The sequence below is a fragment of the Eretmochelys imbricata genome, chromosome 1 (assembly GCF_965152235.1).
Source record: "Eretmochelys imbricata isolate rEreImb1 chromosome 1, rEreImb1.hap1, whole genome shotgun sequence".
Classification (NCBI taxonomy): Eukaryota; Metazoa; Chordata; order Testudines; family Cheloniidae; genus Eretmochelys; species Eretmochelys imbricata.
This window is the reverse complement of record NC_135572.1, coordinates 332,123,468-332,144,657: the sequence shown is the minus strand read 5'-3', so window position 1 is coordinate 332,144,657 and position 21,190 is coordinate 332,123,468. Positions and strand designations below refer to the sequence as shown.

The 21,190-nt window shown below is 39.6% G+C and overlaps 1 protein-coding gene across 3 annotated transcripts in view; it reads right to left on the bottom strand.

Annotated features, from left to right (window-relative positions):
- Positions 1–21,190, bottom strand: part of COG5 (component of oligomeric golgi complex 5) — a 310,681-nt gene that overhangs the window by 262,095 nt on the left and 27,396 nt on the right. The window lies entirely within an intron of this gene.

Genomic DNA, 21,190 nt, shown 5'->3' with positions numbered 1-21,190 from the left:
TCTGTTCCCATTTCTATTGCCAAATTTGCTATGTGATTTCAAGCAAGTCATTTAAACTTCCTTTGTTTACATTTCCTCATCTGAAAAATGTGAATAATGATACACAATGATGCACTTTGATATCCTCAAAAGAAAGGCACTATACAAAACTGCAAGTATTAAGCATTTTACAGCCCTGTAAGTGTACATGCTTCTTTATAAAACATACCATAACACGTACACTCCACATTTTACACTCCCCTCACAAAAAGTCATTAGTTCAATTAAAATTCACCATCTTATCCTAAGGAAAGTAGGGTTAAAAAAAAATAGAGAAAAAGTCTGATTAGTGATAGGAAATATTGAAGTCTCTAGGAGAACTAGCTTAGCCTTTAAGAACTAGCCCATATTAAGACAATGACAGAGAAAATGACCATGTTATAAATATTTGATTTCAAGATTGCTAAAATACTGACTAATGAGCGGTCACTAAATGGTTGAACTCCTTAATTTTATTTACCAAGGTGTCTTCCCACCCTGAATATTTAGGTAAACACACACACAAACACAAACACACAGAGACACAAACACGCTAAAACAAAAGTTCAACATTAATTTAGCAAGAAATTTAAATCTTAAATTATCTAATTTCTTGTAGATTACTTAAAAACAACATATTAAAGTGTAAAAATGGGATCCTGTATGAAGGCATTTTGCATGTGTACACATCATTTTAAAAGGTATTTTTAGCATGTAGAGAGCATATCTGCCATCTGAATAGACAGAATGACTGTGCTCTGTCAGACATTACTACAAAAAATTTTATTGAGATTTAGAATATATAAGACTCATATTTACCTGGACAGCTGGAATAGCTTTTTTGCTGCGAAGTAATGTGTGTATCACAACATGATGAAAAAATTTTAGACGATGTATTTGTCAGACAGCAGAACATTTGCATGGTTGAGTGTTCTCAGGTAAATATTTGTTTTCTGTGAATAAATCTCTCTATTTTTTTCCCTTTATTTTAAAGACCTTATGGTTCTTTTTTTTAAAAAATCTTCTATTTTTAGGGGGGAAAAATATAAATTTTCAACTCACCCTAAATTTAACAACTTACAAGAACACCCTAAACCTTATGGCTTTTTTCACCTTCTTGGGTTAAAAAAAATGGAACAAAATTAAAGTTAACAGTGGTGATACCGCACTGAGTAAATTTAACAACTTTAAATAGTTTTAAGTCAATCCAGGGTCCATAAACCCGCCTCCCCTCTCATATTGGTTTAAGTCCATTGAATTCAGTGGAATTATGCCAATGAGAGTGGAGAATCTGTCTCCACGTGTACAATCTACTTCCTTAAATCCTCATTTCACAGAGCTGCAATTTAAGAAACAAAACTGACCATGAAAGTTAACATTTGAAAGAAAAATAGTCATTTAAAATGTCCTTTATTTTTAAATGGATATGAGACATAACTGGAAATTTAGAATAGATCTGGGTCCAAAACCAACAGGTTTTGTATAAAGAAGGTGTGCAGCAAGGGATGGGGAAGACAATCAGGGTGATGTCCACAGTGAGAATAGTGCACAGGTTGCCATCATGGGAAACCTATCATACCAACTTTTTTGAGTAAGTTACTCTACCTGTAACCACCCCCAATAGCTTGAGCTCAATTTCTATCCTTGGGACCAGAATTCTAGAGTCCTGAGTTATCTCTTCCAGCTGCAGTTCACGGTATATGCCCCATTACACCTCACCATCATTATGTAGTACCAATTCAGCTCCTACCACACACCATAAAAGCTATTGATCCCTCCCACCCTTGGCTTCCAATTCCCCTGCTCAGCATCCACCATCTCTCCCTGTGCCACTCAGACTCCTCCTATCCACAATATCTCCACCCAAAAGCTCCCATCCCCACTGTCAAAAGCAAAAGTAGATGGGAACCTGGGAGGCAGTGACCATGAGATGGTCGAGTTCAGGATCCTGACACAAGGAAGAAAGGAAAGCAGCAGAATACGGACCCTGGACTTCAGAAAAGCAGACTTTGACTCCCTCTGGGAACTGATGGGCAGGATCCCCTGGGAGAATAACATGAGGGGGAAAGGAGTTGAAGAGAGTTGGCTGTATTTTAAAGAATCCCTATTGTGGTTACAGGGACAAACCATCCCGATGTGTAGAAAGAACAGTAAATATGACAGGTGACCAGCTTGGCTTAACAGTGAAATCCTTGCTGATCTTAAACTCAAAAAAGAGGCTTACAAGAAGTGGAAGATTGGACAAATGACCAGGGATGAGTATAAAAATATTGCTCGGGCATGTAGGAGTGAAATCAGGAAGGCTAAATCACACCTGGAGTTGCAGCTAGCGAGAGATGTTAAGAGTAATAAGAAGGGTTTCTTCAGGTATGTTGGCAACAAGAAGAAAGCTAAGGAAAGTGTGGGCCCCTTACTGAATGAGGGAGGCAACCTAGTGACAGAAGATGTGGAAAAAGCTAATGTACTCAATGCTTTTTTTGCCTCTGTCTTCACGAACAAGGTCAACTCCCAGACTACTGCACTGGACAGCACAGCATGGGGAGGAGGTGGCCAGGCATCTGTGAAGAAAGAAGTGGTTCGGGTCTATTTAGAAAAGCTGGACGTGCACAAGTCCATGGGGCCGGATGCGCTGCATCTGAGAGTACTAAAGGAATTGGCAGATGTGATTGCAGAGCCATTGGCCATTGTCTTTGAAAACTCATGACGATCAGGGGAAGTCCCGGACAACTGGAAAAAGGCTAATGTAGTGGCAATCTTTAAAAAAGGGAAGGACGATGATCCTGGGAACTACAGGCCAGTCAGCCTCACCTCCGTCCCTGGAAAAATCATGGAGCAGGTCCTCAAGGAATCAATTCTGAAGCACTTAGAGGAGAGGAAAGTGATCAGGAACAGTCAGCATGGATTCACCAAGGGCAAGTCATGCCTGACTAATCTAACTGCCTTCTATGATGAGATAACTGGTTCTGTGGATGAAGGCAAAGCAGTGGACGTGTTATTCCTTGACTTTAGCAAAGGACTTTTGACATGGTCTCCCACAGTATTCTTGCTGGTAAGTTAAAGAAGTATGGGCTGGATGAATGGACTATAAGGTAGACAGAAAGCTGGCTAGATTGTCGGGCTTAACGGGTAGTGATCAATGCCTCCATGTCTAGTTGGCAGCCGGTATCAAGTGGAGTGCCCCAAGGGTTGGTCCTCAGGCCGGTTTTGTTCAATATCTTCATTAATGATCTGGAGGATGGTGTGGATTGCACCCTCAGCAAGTTTGGCGATCACACTAAACTGGGAGGAGCGGTAGATACACTGGAGGGTAGGGATAGGATACAGAGGGACCTAGACAAATTGGAGGATTGGGCCAAAAGAAATCTGATGAGATTCAACAAGGACAAGTGCAGAGTCGACATTGGTGCGGTCTCGTCTGGAGTAGTGTGTCCAGTTTTGGGCCCCACACTACAAGAAGGATGTGGACAAATTGGAAAATGTCCAGCGGAGGGCAACAAAAATGATTAGGGGTCTGGAACACATGACTTATGAGGAGAGGCTGAGGGAACTGGGATTGTTTAGTCTACGGAAGAGAAGAATGAGGGGGGATTTGATAGCTGCTTTTAACTACCTGAAAGGTGGATCCAAAGAGGATGGATCTAGACTATTCTCGGTGATAGCAGATGACAGGACAAGGAGTAATGGTCTCAAGTTGCAGTGGGGGAGATTTAGGTTGGATATTAGGAAAAACTTTTTCACTAGGAGGGTGGTGAAACACTAGAATGCATTCCCTAGGGAGGTGGTGGAATCCCCTTCCTTAGAAGTTTTTAAGGTCAGGCTTGACAAAGCCCTGGCTAGAATGATTTAGTTGGGGATTGGTCCTGCTCTGGGCAGGGGGTTGGACTAGATGACCTCCAGAGGTCCCTTCCAACTCTGATATTCTATGATTCTATGAATCCCTTCCATCAACAGTTCAGCACTTCTGTCTGCAATACCCTGCTCAGCAAATATACATGAGCAAGACTGCACCCAGAGTAGAGATTTTAGGCTGTGCTCACATATTCTGAATGTACAGATGCACAGCACAAGAAATCTGCAAACTTTCATAATCACTGCCCACAGAAGCTTAGTTCCTATTGAATAGGACCCCAAGGATTAAATTCATCTCAGCACAGAGAGCATGCTCAAGGCCCTCCAACCCACTTAGCACTACTTAAGCTCATGTTAAAGGTGTAAGACCTACTTGACCTGTGAACTGGGATGAATTTCACCCAAAGAGTTGACCAGTAAGTCATCCTTTAGTTGTTTAATTATACCAGCAACCACTAAAGTTAAGGTTGCAGAACTGTTGTCTCTACATCTTCCTTAGCTCTGACTTTTCCCAAAATACCCCTTTTGGGCTGAAATTGTTCCACATACCCAGAAGATTATATTAAAAAATATCCCCCTTAACTTTGACAATATACAAAATACAAACCATTGTCACATTTTTTAAAATTATGGTATAGTTAAAAAAACACTACCGTTAAAAAAAATTCTAACCAACTTATTTTTAGGCTACAGTAATAACAGTTGAATTTTGAAACCTGAAACTTGATATTGTGTGCTTTCCTAAATTTTAAACTAAATGTTTATTTTTTCTGAAGTTCTGAGTATGGTAACATGCATACATGGTATGTACATGAGACTATTATCATTTGAGTCTTGTCATGTGGGAAAGATGCACTATGCACTTCTCAAAAGAACAGAGACAGTAACAGCAAGCAGGGACTTTTAGGCCTTTGGAAATCCTTCCTACCTTCTATCACCAGTGCTATAGCAGAACTGATGTCCTTTATATTGTCTTCTGTTCAACTTGTCAAACTTAACGCATTCATTATCCACCTGATGATAAACATTCAATTCTTCAGAGGGGTTGAATCCTTAAGTGATATGCTCTCTAGCAAAGCGAGCATGTCTTGCACATAAAAACAAAAATCCCGTATATAGCATCTTAACAACAAAATGTTAAGAGGTATAAACTGTATTATCAAGTTTCGGGTTAAGAACCTTTTTATCCCCCAAATTAACACTGGGTTAAAATGCCAAGAGTTCACTATCTATCCTAACAGTCACATCAACTGCACATTGTGTGTTTTGCATTTATTTATCCACATCTGCAGGGAGGGGACTTCTCTTGTAGTTTTCCAGTCAAGAGCCTTCTTGGTTTTGTTCCCCCTGCCATCGCCCAATGGATACTCTCTGACTAGCCTCAAATATACTTACTGCTTTGTGTCTCAGTATGTTCTTAATTACTACTCCCTAATCCAGTGTATAAAACACTTAGGGTACGTCTTCACTACCCGCCGGATAGTGATTGATCTATCGGGGATCGATTTAATCGCACTCCACCTAGGCAGGAGGAGTAAGCGGAGTCAATGGGGGAGCCGCTGCGGTTGACTTGCCGCCGTGAGGATGGCCTGGTAAGTCAAACTAAGATACTTCGAATTCAGCTACACGAATAGCGTAGCTGAAGTTGTGTATCTTAGTTCGACCCTCCCCCCAGTGTAGCCCAGACAATTTCAGACAATTTTTTAAAGTTTTTTCTTTACCAGTTATTGTTACAACTAAACATGAAGATTACTATAAATGAAAGATCTGAGGGGGGCAACATTTTTTCCTGTGTCTGTCTATCCATTTTATATATTGCCAGTTTTCTCAGTTCATAGAGGTCTTTCACACAGCAACAAAAAAAGAAAAAACGTTTTTAAAAAAAGATGTTTTCTCACATCATAAAACTTCAAATCTCTCAGATGCATATATAGGATCTGAAACTACTTAGCCTTTTTAAAAAAACTGGATTCCAAATGAAGAGTGCAAATGTATGAAAAGTGTTATGTTTTCAGTATCCTTATGCTTATTTTTGCATTACCTTTGTCTTAATAACTCTACACTCAGTCACACTAAGAGGAACACTGCTATTAGCAGGCAGCATGTCCTTGTTTCTCTTATCAACTAGATTTAGGAAATACTCATTTGCTGTTCCGTTATCTCACTATAATCTTTAACTTCCTACACTGTCTTGTAATGGTTTAACTTGATACTGCATCTGATAAACACCTCAATGTTATTGCTGGAACAACATCGTTGCAGTAAAACATGTTTTTTTGGTTGTGTCAGACTGTTATTCCCACAGACTTATTAGGCCAGTTTTGCTTTTAATTGTGCCAGGCACTCCCACAGCCTGCCGTACATTTTGCATCATAAACTAAGTACTGGTAGCGGTGGGGAAATGCTTAATATCTGATGACAAATCTATTGCTTCACATAATGCTTAATGTATTGCTTCTTCATTATATTACTACGCTGTTATACCATTCTTCTTCTGTCAACCCTGGTTTCAAGATTTTCCAAACATCCAAGGGACATATACAATGGAAAAGAAAAGGGAAGCTTTTACCTGTTGGGAAATTATCACCACCACGAATGAGTATGAATACACTATCATCTACAAACCAACTGAAGTAAAGACATCAGAAGCAAGAAATTCAGTAGAATACTAGCCACACAACATGCATGCCATTGTAAAGCAAGAACTGAAAACAAATATACTAGCAAGAGCTTCAACCCTGAACAGGAAAGAAGGCATCACTTCTTCCAACCGCTGCTCATCTGAATCTACTGAATGACAACATCAACAACTAGAAAGGGAAAAACGTAAAAAGACCTGATGAATTCTTTTTCTTAAAGTGCTTCCTTATGCTCTGTGATCTAACAGAAACAGTTTCCATACACTACATACCAGCCCCATGAAAAATTAAGTGTATGGAAAAATTAATGTAACTGCAATAACCATAAGACACACCCAGATGTGTCATTATGTTTGTTTGTTGCTGCTTCAGTCTTTAAACAAATGCTATTCACAACAATACCATTTTCACTACAGGTAAGTGAACTCATAGAAAGAGGTATATTGTACCTCAACAAATACAAACAGTGTCATCTAAATTATAAATACATCTCTTCATAATCTGAAATTTGCATGGATAATTGTGTTAAGATGTGATCAAAAGGAGTACCATTCAGTGTTCCACCGTTTGCACCCATCATGTATGAATGAACATTTAGGTTTAATGATGTGTTACCAACTGTACAATTTAGTGCAAAATTAATACAAATTTTGATCCTGTGTTACACTACTATAAATTATTTTTCAAGCAGAAGTATTCACCTCATCTGTAGTCTTACAAAAGCATGAAGACGAGCACACAGATAAGTCAGAGACTTCTTTAGAAAGATTCATGCAGACTCAGCAGCTTTTGCCAACTCTTGCTTAAAGTAAAGCTTGCAATACAGAATTCAGTCAAGGAGTTTAAACAAAAGGGAAACAGAAGTTGGATAATTTTGGGTTTATTCATTTTCTGAGACTTTGTTATGTTGCAATTTTGGGTTATATGTTTAAAAACACTGACTAAAGGCCAATATCTTTCTATGGTATGAATTAGAACAAATAAAGGTTTTTAAAGCCTTTGTCTGGTATATAGACAACCTGCTATATAAAAGCCGTTCTATTTATGTTCCCAAAACATTTGGAAGCTCCTTGTTTTAATAAGGTTTGATGCTGTTCCAAAGTCAGAGAGTCTCCCTTTAACATATAAAGCATGTAACCAGATTGTGTACCTCTGGGCAGTGGAACACTGGAATTTGGCTGGTGGACAGACAAAAACTGACTAACCTACTTCTAATTGTAAAGGTTTTGCTTGTATGTTTGGTTTTGTCTTAAAGTCTTTAAGAAACCTAATACGTTGATTAACGTTTTGAAGCTATAAACCTGATGCCGCTGAACCAGACATGAAGAATTACAACCTCTGCTCTGAAGACAACCTATTTATTTTTTAAAAAACTACTTCAGACATGAGGAACTACAAAAATTTCCTTCCACATGCTCATTAACTCATACTTCATATGGAATCACCTTTATCCATCCTTTAGTTCAGGCACAGAAGACCTTCAAGGGACAACCAAGTCCCTTCCAGTGTCTAACCAAGAAAGTATCTGGTTAGGTTTATTATATTTAGGATTAGTCTTTGGTCCTTTTTTCTCAGCTCTTTAGCTAGATCCTTTGAACCTGCTCCCAGTGAAGTTAATGGGAATTTTGCCACTGAATCTGATGGGAGCAGGATTGAGTTCTGATAACTGCTGACCCTATTACAAGAGTTGGACCAAACAATTTTTTTATTTGAAAAAGTATGACAGTATTTTACACACACACACACACACACAAAATCTATTTTATACATCAACATGGGTGTATAAAGTCCTTTAAAAAAAAAAAAAAAAGAGAGAGAGAGAGACCAGTCTGTCAAAATATTACAGCCTAAAAGCTAGACTGCTTTTAGATACTGCCATGTGCAAGGGGCAACAAGTAGCTGTGCTGCCCCAGAAGACAGCAAAAAAGAAAAAAAAAAAAAAAGGGGGATCATAATTATTCCTGCTCCCCCTTGATTCCAGGGGCAAGAAGTCTTCTACTGCTCCTGACCAGTAAGAGGTTACTTCCCCCCCTACTCTTCACATGCCAGTTCAGCATGCTGGCCAGTGCACTGGGAGCTGAGCAAAAACCCCCTCAGACCTCTCTCTCTCTCTTTACCAGCATAGGAGGAGGGGGCGGAGTATCATGCACTCAGAGTTTAACCACAGCCAGCTGACAGGATGCTGAACACATCTTGCCCTTAGCTGGACTGACCACAGAGTCATAGTAAGCATCATATCTGCCAGTTAGCGTATTCCCAATCATGTTTAAACACAGAACAATTTTCTAGCGTACAAGTTATTCACACATTCTTTGGCTGAAGTGGGTTGGATTCACCAAAAGACTTTTTTCTTCTATGTTGAAGGCATGTTTTCAACCAGATAAAACTGGAGAAGCAGCACCGTGGGTCTGTTTGAAAGAGATGCTCACTAGGACGGCTTGGCAATTTCCATTTATGTCCATAATTGATCAGGTTCCTTATAGGTTCTCATAGGTTCACAGTTTAAGGTCTGAAGAGACCATTTGAGCTAGTCTGTCCTCTTGTATATCACAGGACATCAAATTTTACCCAGTTATCCCTGTATTGAACCCAGTAACCTGTGTTTGACTAAAAGCAGGGGCGGGCAAACTTTTTGGCCCAAGGGCCACATCTGGCTGGGGAAATTGCATGCAGGGCCATGAATGTAGGGCTGGGGCAGGGGGTTGGGGTGCGGGAGAGAGTGTAGGATGTGGGAGGGGGTGAGGTGTGCAGGAAGGGACTCAGGGCAAGGGGTTGGGGCAGAGGAGGGGTACAGGGCGTACGAGGAGGCTCAGGGAAGGGGGTTGAGGTGAGGGGAGATGCGAAGTGTGGGAGGGGGCTCAGGGCAGGGGTGCAGGGAGGAGTGCGGAAGGGGGCTCAGGGCAGGGTTTTGGGATGCAGGAGGGGTGCAGCAGGGTGCTCAGGGCAGGGAGTTGGGGTGCAGGGTGCGGTAGGGGTTCAGGGTGCGTGCTCCGGCCCAGCGCCACTTAGCTGGAGCGGCTCCAGGGTGGCAATGGCACGCACCGGGGCCAGGGCAGGCTCCCTGCCTGCCTGCCTTGGCCTCGCACCACTGCCGGAAGCAGCCAGCACCGCATCCCTGCGGCCCCTGGAGAAGGAGGGGCAGAGGGCTCCGCGCACTGCCCTCGCCTGTGGGTACCTCCCCCGAAGCTCCCATTGGCCGCAGTTCCCAGTTCCCAGCCAATGGGAGCTTTGGGGGAGGTATCCACAGGCGAGGGCAGTGCATGGAGTCCTCTGCCCCCCCAACCTCTACAGGCTGCAGTGACATGGTGCCCCTGCTGCCACGGGGGTGGCAATCCTATGGGCTGAATCCAAAGCCCTGATGGGCCAGATCCGGCGTTTGCCCACCCCTGGACTAAAGCATAATTTGTGTTTGTGTAAAGCATGTCTTCCAGAAAGGCATCTGTTCTCGATTTGAGGACATCGGGAGATGGAGAATCCATCACTTCCCTTGTTTCCAATGGTTAATCATCCTTTCTGTTAAAAATATTTGATTTATTTTAATTGTAATTCGTCTGGCTTTGGCTTCCAGCCCAATGGTTCTTGTTATGCCTTCCTCCACAAGATTAGAGAGCCTTTTACCACCTGATATTTTCTCCCTGTGAAGGTACTTATGTACTGTAATCAAGTTACCTCTCAATCTTCTTTCTGATAAAGAGCTCAATCAGTTAGCTTAAGTCTCTCACTGTAAGGCATTTTCTCCAGGACTCAACTAATATTTGTGGCTGTTTTATGCACACAGTTCAATTTTCAACTTCCTTTCTAAAATATTGACACCAGAACCAGCATCACTCTCACCAGTGCCATGTACAGAGGTAAAAATCACCTCCTTACTTTGACTCACTATTCCCACTGATACATACAAAGGCCATGTTAGCCTGTTTTTCCTCAGCATGAAACTAATGTTTATGTTCAATTGCTTGTCCGCTATGACCCCCAGATCCTTTTCAGAGTCTCTGATTTCCAGGGTATAGTCCCCCATTCTGTAGGTATGGCCTGCATTCTTTGTTCATACATGTATAACTTTGCATTTTGTTTGAATGGGCCCAGCTTACCAAGAGATCCTGATCGCTCTATATGACTGCCTGTCCTCATTGTTATTTACCACTCATCAATCTTTGTTTCAGTCACAAAAGTTTAATCAACAGCAATTTTATACTTTCCTCCAGATCACTGATGAAACTGTTGAATGTCAGGCCTTCTACCAATCCCTATAAAACCCCACTAGAAACACTCCCAGTCAATGATGATTCTCCACTGACAACTAGTTTTTGAGATCTGTCAGCCAGCCAGTTCTTAATGCAATTAAGATGTGCTTTATTGATATTTTATAATGCTATTTTTAATCAGAATGCTGTGCAATACTAACTCAAATGCCTTACAAAAGTCTAAGTGTATTATAAAAACCTAAAGGCATTTATGCAATTACCTTTACCAGGCAAATTTGTAATCTCAAAAGAATGAAATCAGGTTTGTTTGACAAGACCTATTTTCCACAAAGCCAGGCTGACTGGCAATTATATTTCTATCTTTTAATTGTTTATCAGTTGAATCCTGTATCAGCTTTTGTATTATTTTGCCTGGGACTGATGTCAGACTAATTGGCCTATAGCTCTATATCATTCCACTTGTCCTTTTTTAATATTGGCACATTAGAACTCTTCCAGTTTCTGGATTTTCCCCTAGTATTTCAAGATTTATTAAAAAATTAATATCAGTGGGCCAAAGATCTCCTTGCCAACTCTTTTAGGACTCTTGGATTCTCAGTGGATGTTAAACACCCTCCTTTGTTACGAATGGACTGGAAAATACTTCATCATCCTCATGTAACACATATACATCCTCCTCCTTCTTTCCAAACATAGAACAGAAATAATTATTTAATATTTCTGCCTGCTCTGCATCATCATCAATTTTACCATCCCCATCTAGTAATGGACCTATATCATTGCTAGGATTTTTTTTTTGTTCTAATATTACTTTTTAAAACTCCTCCTTATTGTCATTAGCACAGCCAGCCATGGATTTTCCCTATGTCTTTAACTTCTCTTATCAATTTTCTACTGTTCATAACTTCTCATTTATGTCATCTGTTATTTCCTCATGTTTTTGTTTTTGTTGCCATCACTTAACCACTAAACCAGGATGGGGTTATAGCCAAAGTTGTCCTCTTTCTTGATTGTGAAATTGTGGCTTTTTGTCCATCTAATAAACTCTTCTTATAGAAATCTCAAGTTTCACTCACATTTTTCTGTCTAACTTTTACCTCCTCTAACAGGCTGGCACCCACCTCTTGCAAGCACGTCTTGGTCGAGTGCATGTGCCCTCAGTCTCTCAGTTTGTGGTGATCCCTGTCAGTGGTTTCTCATGCAGGTTTTCAGTGACTGGCCAAGTCTCACACATGGTCTGTATGTGAAACAGAACAAACCCCTTCTGGGTATGCAGTCTAACTTGTCCTGGCCCTTTGATGGGGCTGTACCCCCCAGGGCTTCCTCCATGTCTCCACTGTCTTCCTGCAGCCTTCCCTGTGCTCAGTCCTTACTCAGTCCCAACAGCCAGCCAGGAGCTTTCTCTTGCTTGCCCAGGCCCTGCTGCTCGTTCAGCCAGCCAGGAACACAGTTCTCTCTCTTCCAGCTCCAGGCAGCAACTGACTGACTCTGGCCCTGAAGCTCCTTTTATGTGAGCCTGCTGGGCCCTGATTGGCTGCTCCCTGTAGCTTCCCTCTTTGGTTGCTTCCCTGGTAGGAGGACTTCTCTTCTGCTCCTCTCTGGGACTGGGTATCATAGGACTCTGAGGCCTCCAGGCCTAGTTCACCCCTTCATATCTCCCAATTTTTTTCCCATAATTTTCCTCAGCTTTGATAATTTAGCCCTTTTAAAACACCAAGTATATATATACACATTATTGATTGGGACTGTCCTTTGTTTGCCCATATTGATCATTGGACCTTAAGCAAACACCAAGTTCCAATTCAGTGGTCTCCCTCATCAGGTCCAAAATATGAGTTTCCTCATGTTGGGTGAAATACCCTTTGTGTTAGAAAATCAAATTTCAGTAATGTCAATAATATCAAATTTCTTCTCATCAATTAGAATCTCCAGTTCCTCATACCTGGTGAAACACTGGAATGCGTTACCTAGGGAGGTGGTAGAATCTCCTTCCTTAGAAGTTTTTAAGGTCAGGCTTGACAAAGCCCTGGCTGGGATGATTTAATTGGGGATTGGTCCTGCTTTTGAGCAGGGGGTTGGACTAGACGACCCCCTGAGGTCCCTTCCAACCCTGATATTCTATGATTCTATGATACCTGTTACCCAGACACGTAGCACTGGCACACTGGCAAATGAAAATTTTTTTCTCTTCATATTTTTGTCACATCCGTTCAACTTGTTCACTACATACTAAGTTTGTTTATATTGCATTTGCCTCCTTTGTGCCCTCCTGACTGCTCCAACAGTCTCCAATCAAGAATAGCCCCCTGTTTGTGAGATGCAAGCTGACCCATTTGTACAGTCCCTTCTCACTAGAATTTGGCCCAATGTTCCATAAAACCAAAACCTTCAGCTTCATACCAATTGTGCAGCCAACATTTCACCTCTAGTACTTTCTACCTTCTTTCACTTGTGGATTGGAAGACCTTGTGGATCTCACAGAACATCATTTGAATTTTCCTCTTCTTCAACTCCCTTCCAAGTTCCACAAAATCTTCTATAATTTGCGTAATTCCATGTAATGCTGTGTCACTGGTTCCAATGTGCAACATCAGAAGTGGAGACTTGCCAAATGAATTAATAATCTTGTCCAATTTACAGTTATAGGTCATATTTTTGCTCCAGGAAGAGCGCTCACTGCAGCACAGCCTTCAAAGCTGGGTTCCCAACAAGCAGCCATGGAGCTTCCTGCAGGCAGGGGAGGTTCCTGGAGATGGGTCTGACCCAGCCCAGGACCGGCAACTGCAGGGGAAAAGGAAGTCCCATCCCTCCCCAGCACAGTCAGGACTAGCAGCTGGAGTCCAGCATACATTAGGCTTCCCCTCCCCCAGATTTCACAGTCCGTGACTCATTTTTTCATGTCCAGAAATTTGGTAGGGCCCTAATTATAAAACACAACATTGTCCAGGTCAATGTCCACATTTTCATCAATTATTCCAAGTACAATCATCTTAATGCCTGTCCTCCACAACACACACACAGCCACCCACTCCTCTCTTTCAGTTGATAATGGTTTCTGTTTAGTTATTTTGAAAATTAAGAGTTCTGAGGAATTGTTTCAGACTTTTCCCTACTGATCTTGTTTGTTACAGTTTATTGGCAACTTACAAAATTTAAAAATATTCTTTTAAAAATGATTTTTAAAGGTTTACAATTAACCTCCATTTACAATCTGGGGATAATCCCTTTCCTTTTCTTCTCTTTCCTGTGTCCTCTCTTCCTGCACAGAGCTACAGTCTTAATTCCTTCTATCTCCTTTGTCGCATGTAGGTCTGGTTTACCCCAACTGACCTGGAAAGTTCTGGATTTAAAATTTTGACACTTTAGAGCTTGTACAATGCCTTCAGCTCTTGACAAAAGATAAATCTTCCATTCTTAGACTAAAATTGAGACTCACCTCTTCACCTTATATCCATAATGATAAAGATTTATAAAATCACTGTGACTATCTAGTTGCAAAATATCTTGTCCATGGACTCAAAAATCATTCACAGAGATCCCTAGTTAGATCCTACAACCACAACTCTGGCTCTAAGCCACTTTGAAGATTCTAGTAATTGAAGTACTACTCATCTTATCTGGTTAAACATGGGCATCCACATCTTGGGGAATATTTATATTAATGGTTCTTTCAAATCCTTTGACACTCTTCAGTGTGAATATGGTTGTCCAGCTGCCAAGCATAAAAACACTTACACTCAAACACTGTTTTAGAAAAATCACGGGATAAAACTATAACAAGAGCCAATTTCATATGCCATCTGGGATACAATAATCCTCATAGAGACTAGGCATTCATTAGCAGAAACGCAGAAACAGAAACAGGGGTATCATATCATGTTTGTCTATCAGATAAAGATTCGTTAAAAAAACAGCAAGAGGGTAATTTGATAATTATAAGGACAGAAGTTTTACTTCTGAATTTCTTTAGCTATATATTCAATTACATTCACTATGTTCGATCAGTAGTCAAAAGAAACTCATAAAACCTGCTGCGCCCTTGAAATTAAGCTATTTGCATATTACTTTCTCTCATTTAATAGTGTGAATTTCTTCTCTATGTCCTGTATTTCCACCACTTTCTCTGCTCCTCATTTCTACTGCATCATTCCCAGCTCCTCTGTTTCAGTCCCCTACAATGCCCCAGTTTTCGCCTTCATTTGCTTTGAAGGCCACACATCACTGGAACCACTGCTGAAGTACATCTAAGCTATTACTACAGTCACTAAAGGGTGTTGGTAGGAAGTGGATATGCTATCATACTTTCCCACAGGGACTGAAGGTCCTGCAGACACAAGCACCACTAGCATATGATATCACAGGTAGCACACAACAAAATTTAAATGCAACCTAACATAAGCTGTGACTGCAGTACCAGTGAAGCTCTCCATTACTGGTCTCACCAATCTCACCTCAACTTGAAGATATCTTTACAACCCATTGCCACCCTCTTCTTTTCTAGTATTTGTCTGTTCATTTCTGTTACCATTTCCTTGCTGAAGTCTTCATTACGGTCACACGTGAATCAGCGGTGTGATTTCTGAAGCTCCAGATTTTGTTCTGTTTGTACAGCATCTAATACAATGGGGTCTTGGTCCATGACTGGGGCCGCTAGTTACTATATGGTAATACAAATAAATAATAATGAAGTAGCAGCATCTGGGGTCAGAGAAGGAGGCAGCATAGAGGCTGCAGAGCCAGAGTTTTCCAGTAAGACAGGGAACAAGAGGAGAAGAAAGGGGGCAGGAGGGAAATAAGAAACCCTTCTTCCCACAAAAAGTGGGAAAATACACAACAGTAGTCTTCATTAGATTTACAACCAGAGGGCAACAACTAAAAATACTGTACACGATACATTGAATGCCCTTTTAAATGCACTGTATACAATATTAACTTCTGACATGTTCTGCAAATTGGACATTAAGGCATTACAACAATATAACCATTAAGATTCAACCTTTTTAGAGTAACAAAACAGACTATTAAATCATGTCTTAAAATTTACATAATACAGCCCTCTGATGAGGTCTTCATATTTGGGAATAAAACCCTATGAAAACACTGGATTTTAGCGAACAATCAAATTATTAGAGCATCTTTGAGAACTTAAAACTTAATCCTGTGAAAAATAGATATCACAATCTTTTAGGGATGGAGCTGTGGGCAGTCTGGCCTAGTGGCCGGAGCAAGCATCTAGTGCAGGGAAATGGAAGCAAGGGTCAGAGTCAGAAGGCCAGAGCCAGAAGTGGGAGCTAAGTATACTAACCGAAGGTTTGTTTACACTTAAAATACTACTGCAGTTGTGTCACTGTAGTGCTTCAGTGAAGGCACTACTTACGCTGACAGCAGGGGTTCTCCCATAAGCATACATAATCCACCTCCCCAAGAGGCAGAAGCTAGGGTCAATGGGTGAATTCTCCCGTTGACCTAATGCGGTCTACACCAGGGGTCAGGTCAGTTTAACCGTGTCACTTGGGGGTGTGGATTTTTCATATCCCTGAGAGATGTAGTTATACCGGCATAACGTCTTAGTGTAGACCAGACCTAAGTATGAAAGCACACTGATAAATTAAGTTGCTATATGTAACTAATACAACAATTTAGGTCTTAATTATTCATGTGTTACTTGAATACTGACAAGCAGTACTTCATGTATGGACAAACAAAATATTATTCATAACCATCCCCAAAAACATTTAGATTTTGCAAAGTAATTTGGTATTTTTTCAAATACCAGTGAAGTCAGCTGCCTGAGAACTGAAAAACTAACCTGCAAGCAGTGCAAAGGAATTTAGAAGTATGGCATTTGATTTCAGCTGTCCAGTGCCACTCTCCCCTATAATTAATATTGCTTAGCCTAATGACATAGTTTGCGGGTATTAAATTTTTGCAAAATGGAAACAACATGGCAACCTATTCTGGAGTTAATTTGAATGTTAATCACATAATGAGTGCTTGGAACAAGAAGTACTTGGGTCAGAGAGGTGAACTAAAGCGGAAGGTCTTTTAGGAGTTTCTTTATCTATGATTTTATCTGCAAGAGCGATAAGGAAAGGCCTGTGCCTTTTCAATTTAATTTTCTAATCACAATAGTCAAAGACTCCAGCATGTCATTAGCCATGGCTCCCAGAGACCCAACTTCCCTGCAGTAAATTTAACATCAAGCAGTTTAATTTAAAAACCAGACAACCTATATATCACTGTTCATGCACAGGAAGGTTTTCTTTCCCGATGATAATACTATTGCTTAGGTAAATTATTTTTATTTTATATTTGTATTCCCTCAGTAACAAGAAGTATTTTGTGCTCTACTGACTCTGCATATCTTCAAAAATTTCTAATTTCAAAGTTGTATGTTTATTCCCAGTAAAGCAATTGATCCTCTTATAGAATTTGTTTAGTGTACATGTCTTTTTATTTTTTTCTGCATTGAATCACAGCTAGAAGTTGTCACAGGGCCTGGTTTTGTAGGAGTAGCTGTCCGCACTGCTTATACAACTACAACTTGGAACTTCTTTCACTAGGACATTGATATTTTTCCCATGAACTTCCCTAGCCCCTGGTAGTAAATCCTGTCCAGCTAGAAGCAGAGAGGCTATCCTTTATAAAGCTTTGTAATAAGACTTGTTCAAATACCATGATGATAAATTGTTAAAGAACAAAACCATGCTGACCCACAGATATAAAATAAACCTGGAATATAAGATTAGGGCTCCACATCTTGTGCAGAAATTATTCTTAAATATGAACTGATTAAAAACACTTCATTTTCCTTTTTTCCTCCATTCTCTCTTTTGCATTGGTTCCTGTTCTCAACAGGAAAACATTGCTGAATCAAATGATAAACACCAGTACTAAGACACCTAGTGTTGTGCTGTGGGAAGGAAAATCCTAGAAAAAGCCACAGAGGGGCTGTTTGGAAAGTGTGAATGTTCTCTTTTGCAAAACGTTCACATATCTGACCAACTGCATAGAAAGCAGGCCCCTAGCCTGGGACAGGGGTTGGCGCCTCAGTCAAGAGAGAATTCAAAGGTTTTGTAGCTCTAAAAGAGCTGAAGAGTTTGTAAATTAGTTTATGTTCTACTTCATGTGTTTTTGCAAAGGAGGGGAACATATGGGCCACAAAAAAAAAAGTTACCTTAGAATTATTATTAATATTCTACAAGCACAAAAGTAAAAAAACAGTTAGTTTTCTTATAGAACTAATTCTGCCCTCTTGTGCCTATGCACGATTTGTATTACTGTATGACATGTAGACAATGATTGTGGCTGTAAGGCTACAGCTTCATGGCCAATGCAATAGTGCTCCACATCAGAAGAAGCTCCTCAAGGCACTGTGCCTGGCAGAAGCACTGGAGAAGCACCTAGAAACATATGATTTTTTCTCTCCAATGTGCATTACTTTGTATTTCTCATCAACACCGAACTTCGCCAGCCATCACACCACACATTCACCAAGCTTGGTTAGATCTCTGAAGTTTCTCACAGTCCTCTCTAATTTAACTAATTTAAGTAACTATAATCTGTAAATTATTACCCCACTACTTGCCGCCGCCCCCCCCCCTCCAGATTATTAATAAATTACAATATTAAAATTAGACCTAGATGAGAACATAGGGGTACCCTGTTGTTAACCTTTTGCTATTTTGAAAATTAACCACTTAATCCTATCAGTAGCCTTCTGTCTCTTACCCAGTTCTTGATTGATGACAATAGTTTGCCTCTCACCTAGTGACCATTTCGGAACCTCTTGTGCAAGAGCTTGCCAAAGGCCTTTCAGAACAGAAGTCTAAATAATAAAATCAACCAACCAGAGCAGGCCAAGTGCGGGTGAGAGCAGCTCCTGCTATATCTTTTGCAAGGGTTCAGCATGTGCTCCCCACTTGCTCATCCAGGCCAACTAGCAAATGTGTATAAAGTGAGGTCACTATCCCCTCTCCCCCCTCTTGAGGAGAGTAAGTATTACATACATATGCAATTAAACAGACAAATTCAGTATTTACATAATAGAGAGATAAATATGATAAAATAACACTGAGCCCAAGAGTTTAATAGAGTCAAAAAATGATTAGACATTAATATGGATAATGAGAACATCAGTTACATATATTTTTAAAATAACAAGAGAGATAAATCCTTATGCATTAGGGAATAAAATAATTGACGAGATTAAAAATAAACACCACATTCATTGGCAGATTATTCAATAGCTGTCCATTTTGGCTTTTTTTACACCTCTCTTATCTGCTACTGGGCCACTGGTCTGATCCAATATGGTAATTTCTACATGCAGATACATATTACAGGGAATTTAGTATTTTGTAGATATCTAGAGAATCAATCTGTGCACACAAACTGGTAATGAAAAATGACACACACTCACACATATATATATTATGCTATTTTAACTTAAGATCTTTTTTCATCCAGTTTCAGCATAACATCTGATTGGGTTGCTGTAACTAAATAATCACAAAGAAATGTTAGAAGAAACAGAAAATGTTTCAAAAAAAGGGAGCATTTTTAATGTTTCTGCCACAAAAAGATAGTAAATGCTTTACTTTTGAAGTTACGTAGAAAATTCTGTTGTCATATAAAGAGTTTATTGTGCCAAATTTTGAGACTAAATGTAGTCATTCAAGTGTGAAAGAGAGGTTTTAGACCTGTTTTAAGTGAAAAATCTCAATACAACTTTAAATACGTAGTTGCTACTGACATCTCCAGACTAAAACTATATATCTCCTAATAGGTCTTTGCAATGCTTTGAAGCGCTGTGGAATACCACCACCTTAATAAAATCCTTCAAAGAGAAAAAAAATGATTTGTGTTTTTCCTCTGACAAAGTAGGAATTTTTTTTAAAACATCTCCACCTAACATTTAGAACTTGCTTTTATTACTATGTTATTTTTTCCTCCCACTGAGTAATGATCTTTAAATCAAGACCAGCTAAAAACCTCCATAAAAGGAGACATCTGGTCACAAATTCAGTGGTACAGTTGTTAGTTTGAATTAAGTAAAAAACATTAAATCAATGTTCTGTAAATGCTAAAACACAGAAATGGTCAGAAAAGCCTATGGGTATATTTAGTATCTAAGGACTCAGATCTGCAAATGCTCACTATAGCAAGCACTTGGAGTGAAATCCTGGCTCTACTGAAGTCAAGGGGAGTTTTGACATTGATTTCAACGGTGCCAGGATTCCACCCTCTGTCTGGTAGCAGTGAGACTCATAGTACTTAACCAGGGCACAAAATTCAAGTCACCACACTTAGAGAAAATGTATTAATAGACCTTCGTAAGCATTAGAAAAAGATAGTAGTTTTTCAACATTAAATATGAGACCAGTGACACCTACATGAATGTATTTATTATTTATGCGGCATCTTAGAGACTAACCAATTTATTTGAGCATAAGCTTTCGTGAGCTACAGCCCTAAGGTGCCACAAGTCCTCCTTTTCTTTTTGCGAATACAGACTAACATGGCAGTTACTCTGAAACCTTTATTATTTATGTATTTATTATTTAGATTTCTGAAAGTCCTTTGACAAGGTCTTGCACATCACTTAAAGTGGTATAGAAAGATAGTGAGTGATACAGATAGAGAGCCTTAAAAAAAAGTATAAGGCTAATACGCAGATGGTATAAACCACTGTAAATTAAAAAAACTTTTGAAAGCTAAATTTAACTAACATTCAATTTAACTAATTATTGCATTTAAATTAATCGCACTAACTACTTGAATTAGTTACTTTGCTTACAACCTGGTTAAAACAAAAGATGCATTGGCAAGCTAATGGGTTTGTACTCTTCACTATTCTAACTTAGAACATTATGGCTGATACTTAAACATTTTCATCCAATTGTTCTAATAAAATAAATAAATAAATATAGACTCATTTGCACAACAGCATCTGTTAATTATAAAAAGACAATGATTATCTAATAATTTTTGATTACAGAGTATGAAAAGATCAGCAATGACAAATATGCACAACAAACCTTAGGATAATTCTGAATGTTTAATTGTTCAGTCCTCCCATATTCTATTTTTAGAAGATGGCATTTAAATACCATTAAATCCAAGAAGAAATAACAGCTGCTAAGATTTTGTATACAGCAGCTATTACTGAGATCTGAGAGATTAAAATGACTTTCTGAAAGGCCACAGGTTTGGCTAATTTTTTTTTAAAGAAACAAAATACATTTAATTCAAAATATGACGTACTCTAAACCCAATGAAATAATGGCTTTCAAAAGCCAACATTATTATTGCTAAATAACCTTCTCTCTCTGCAGGTATTCCATGTAGTCACAGGTTGATATGAAATTAGCTACTCTAAGTAAGTCTTTGCCCAACATGTAACTCATTATCAGAGGATTTCTCTTGTAATTAGTCAACTGTATCTAGGTAAGCCTCATGAAAAATGTATGTCTACTT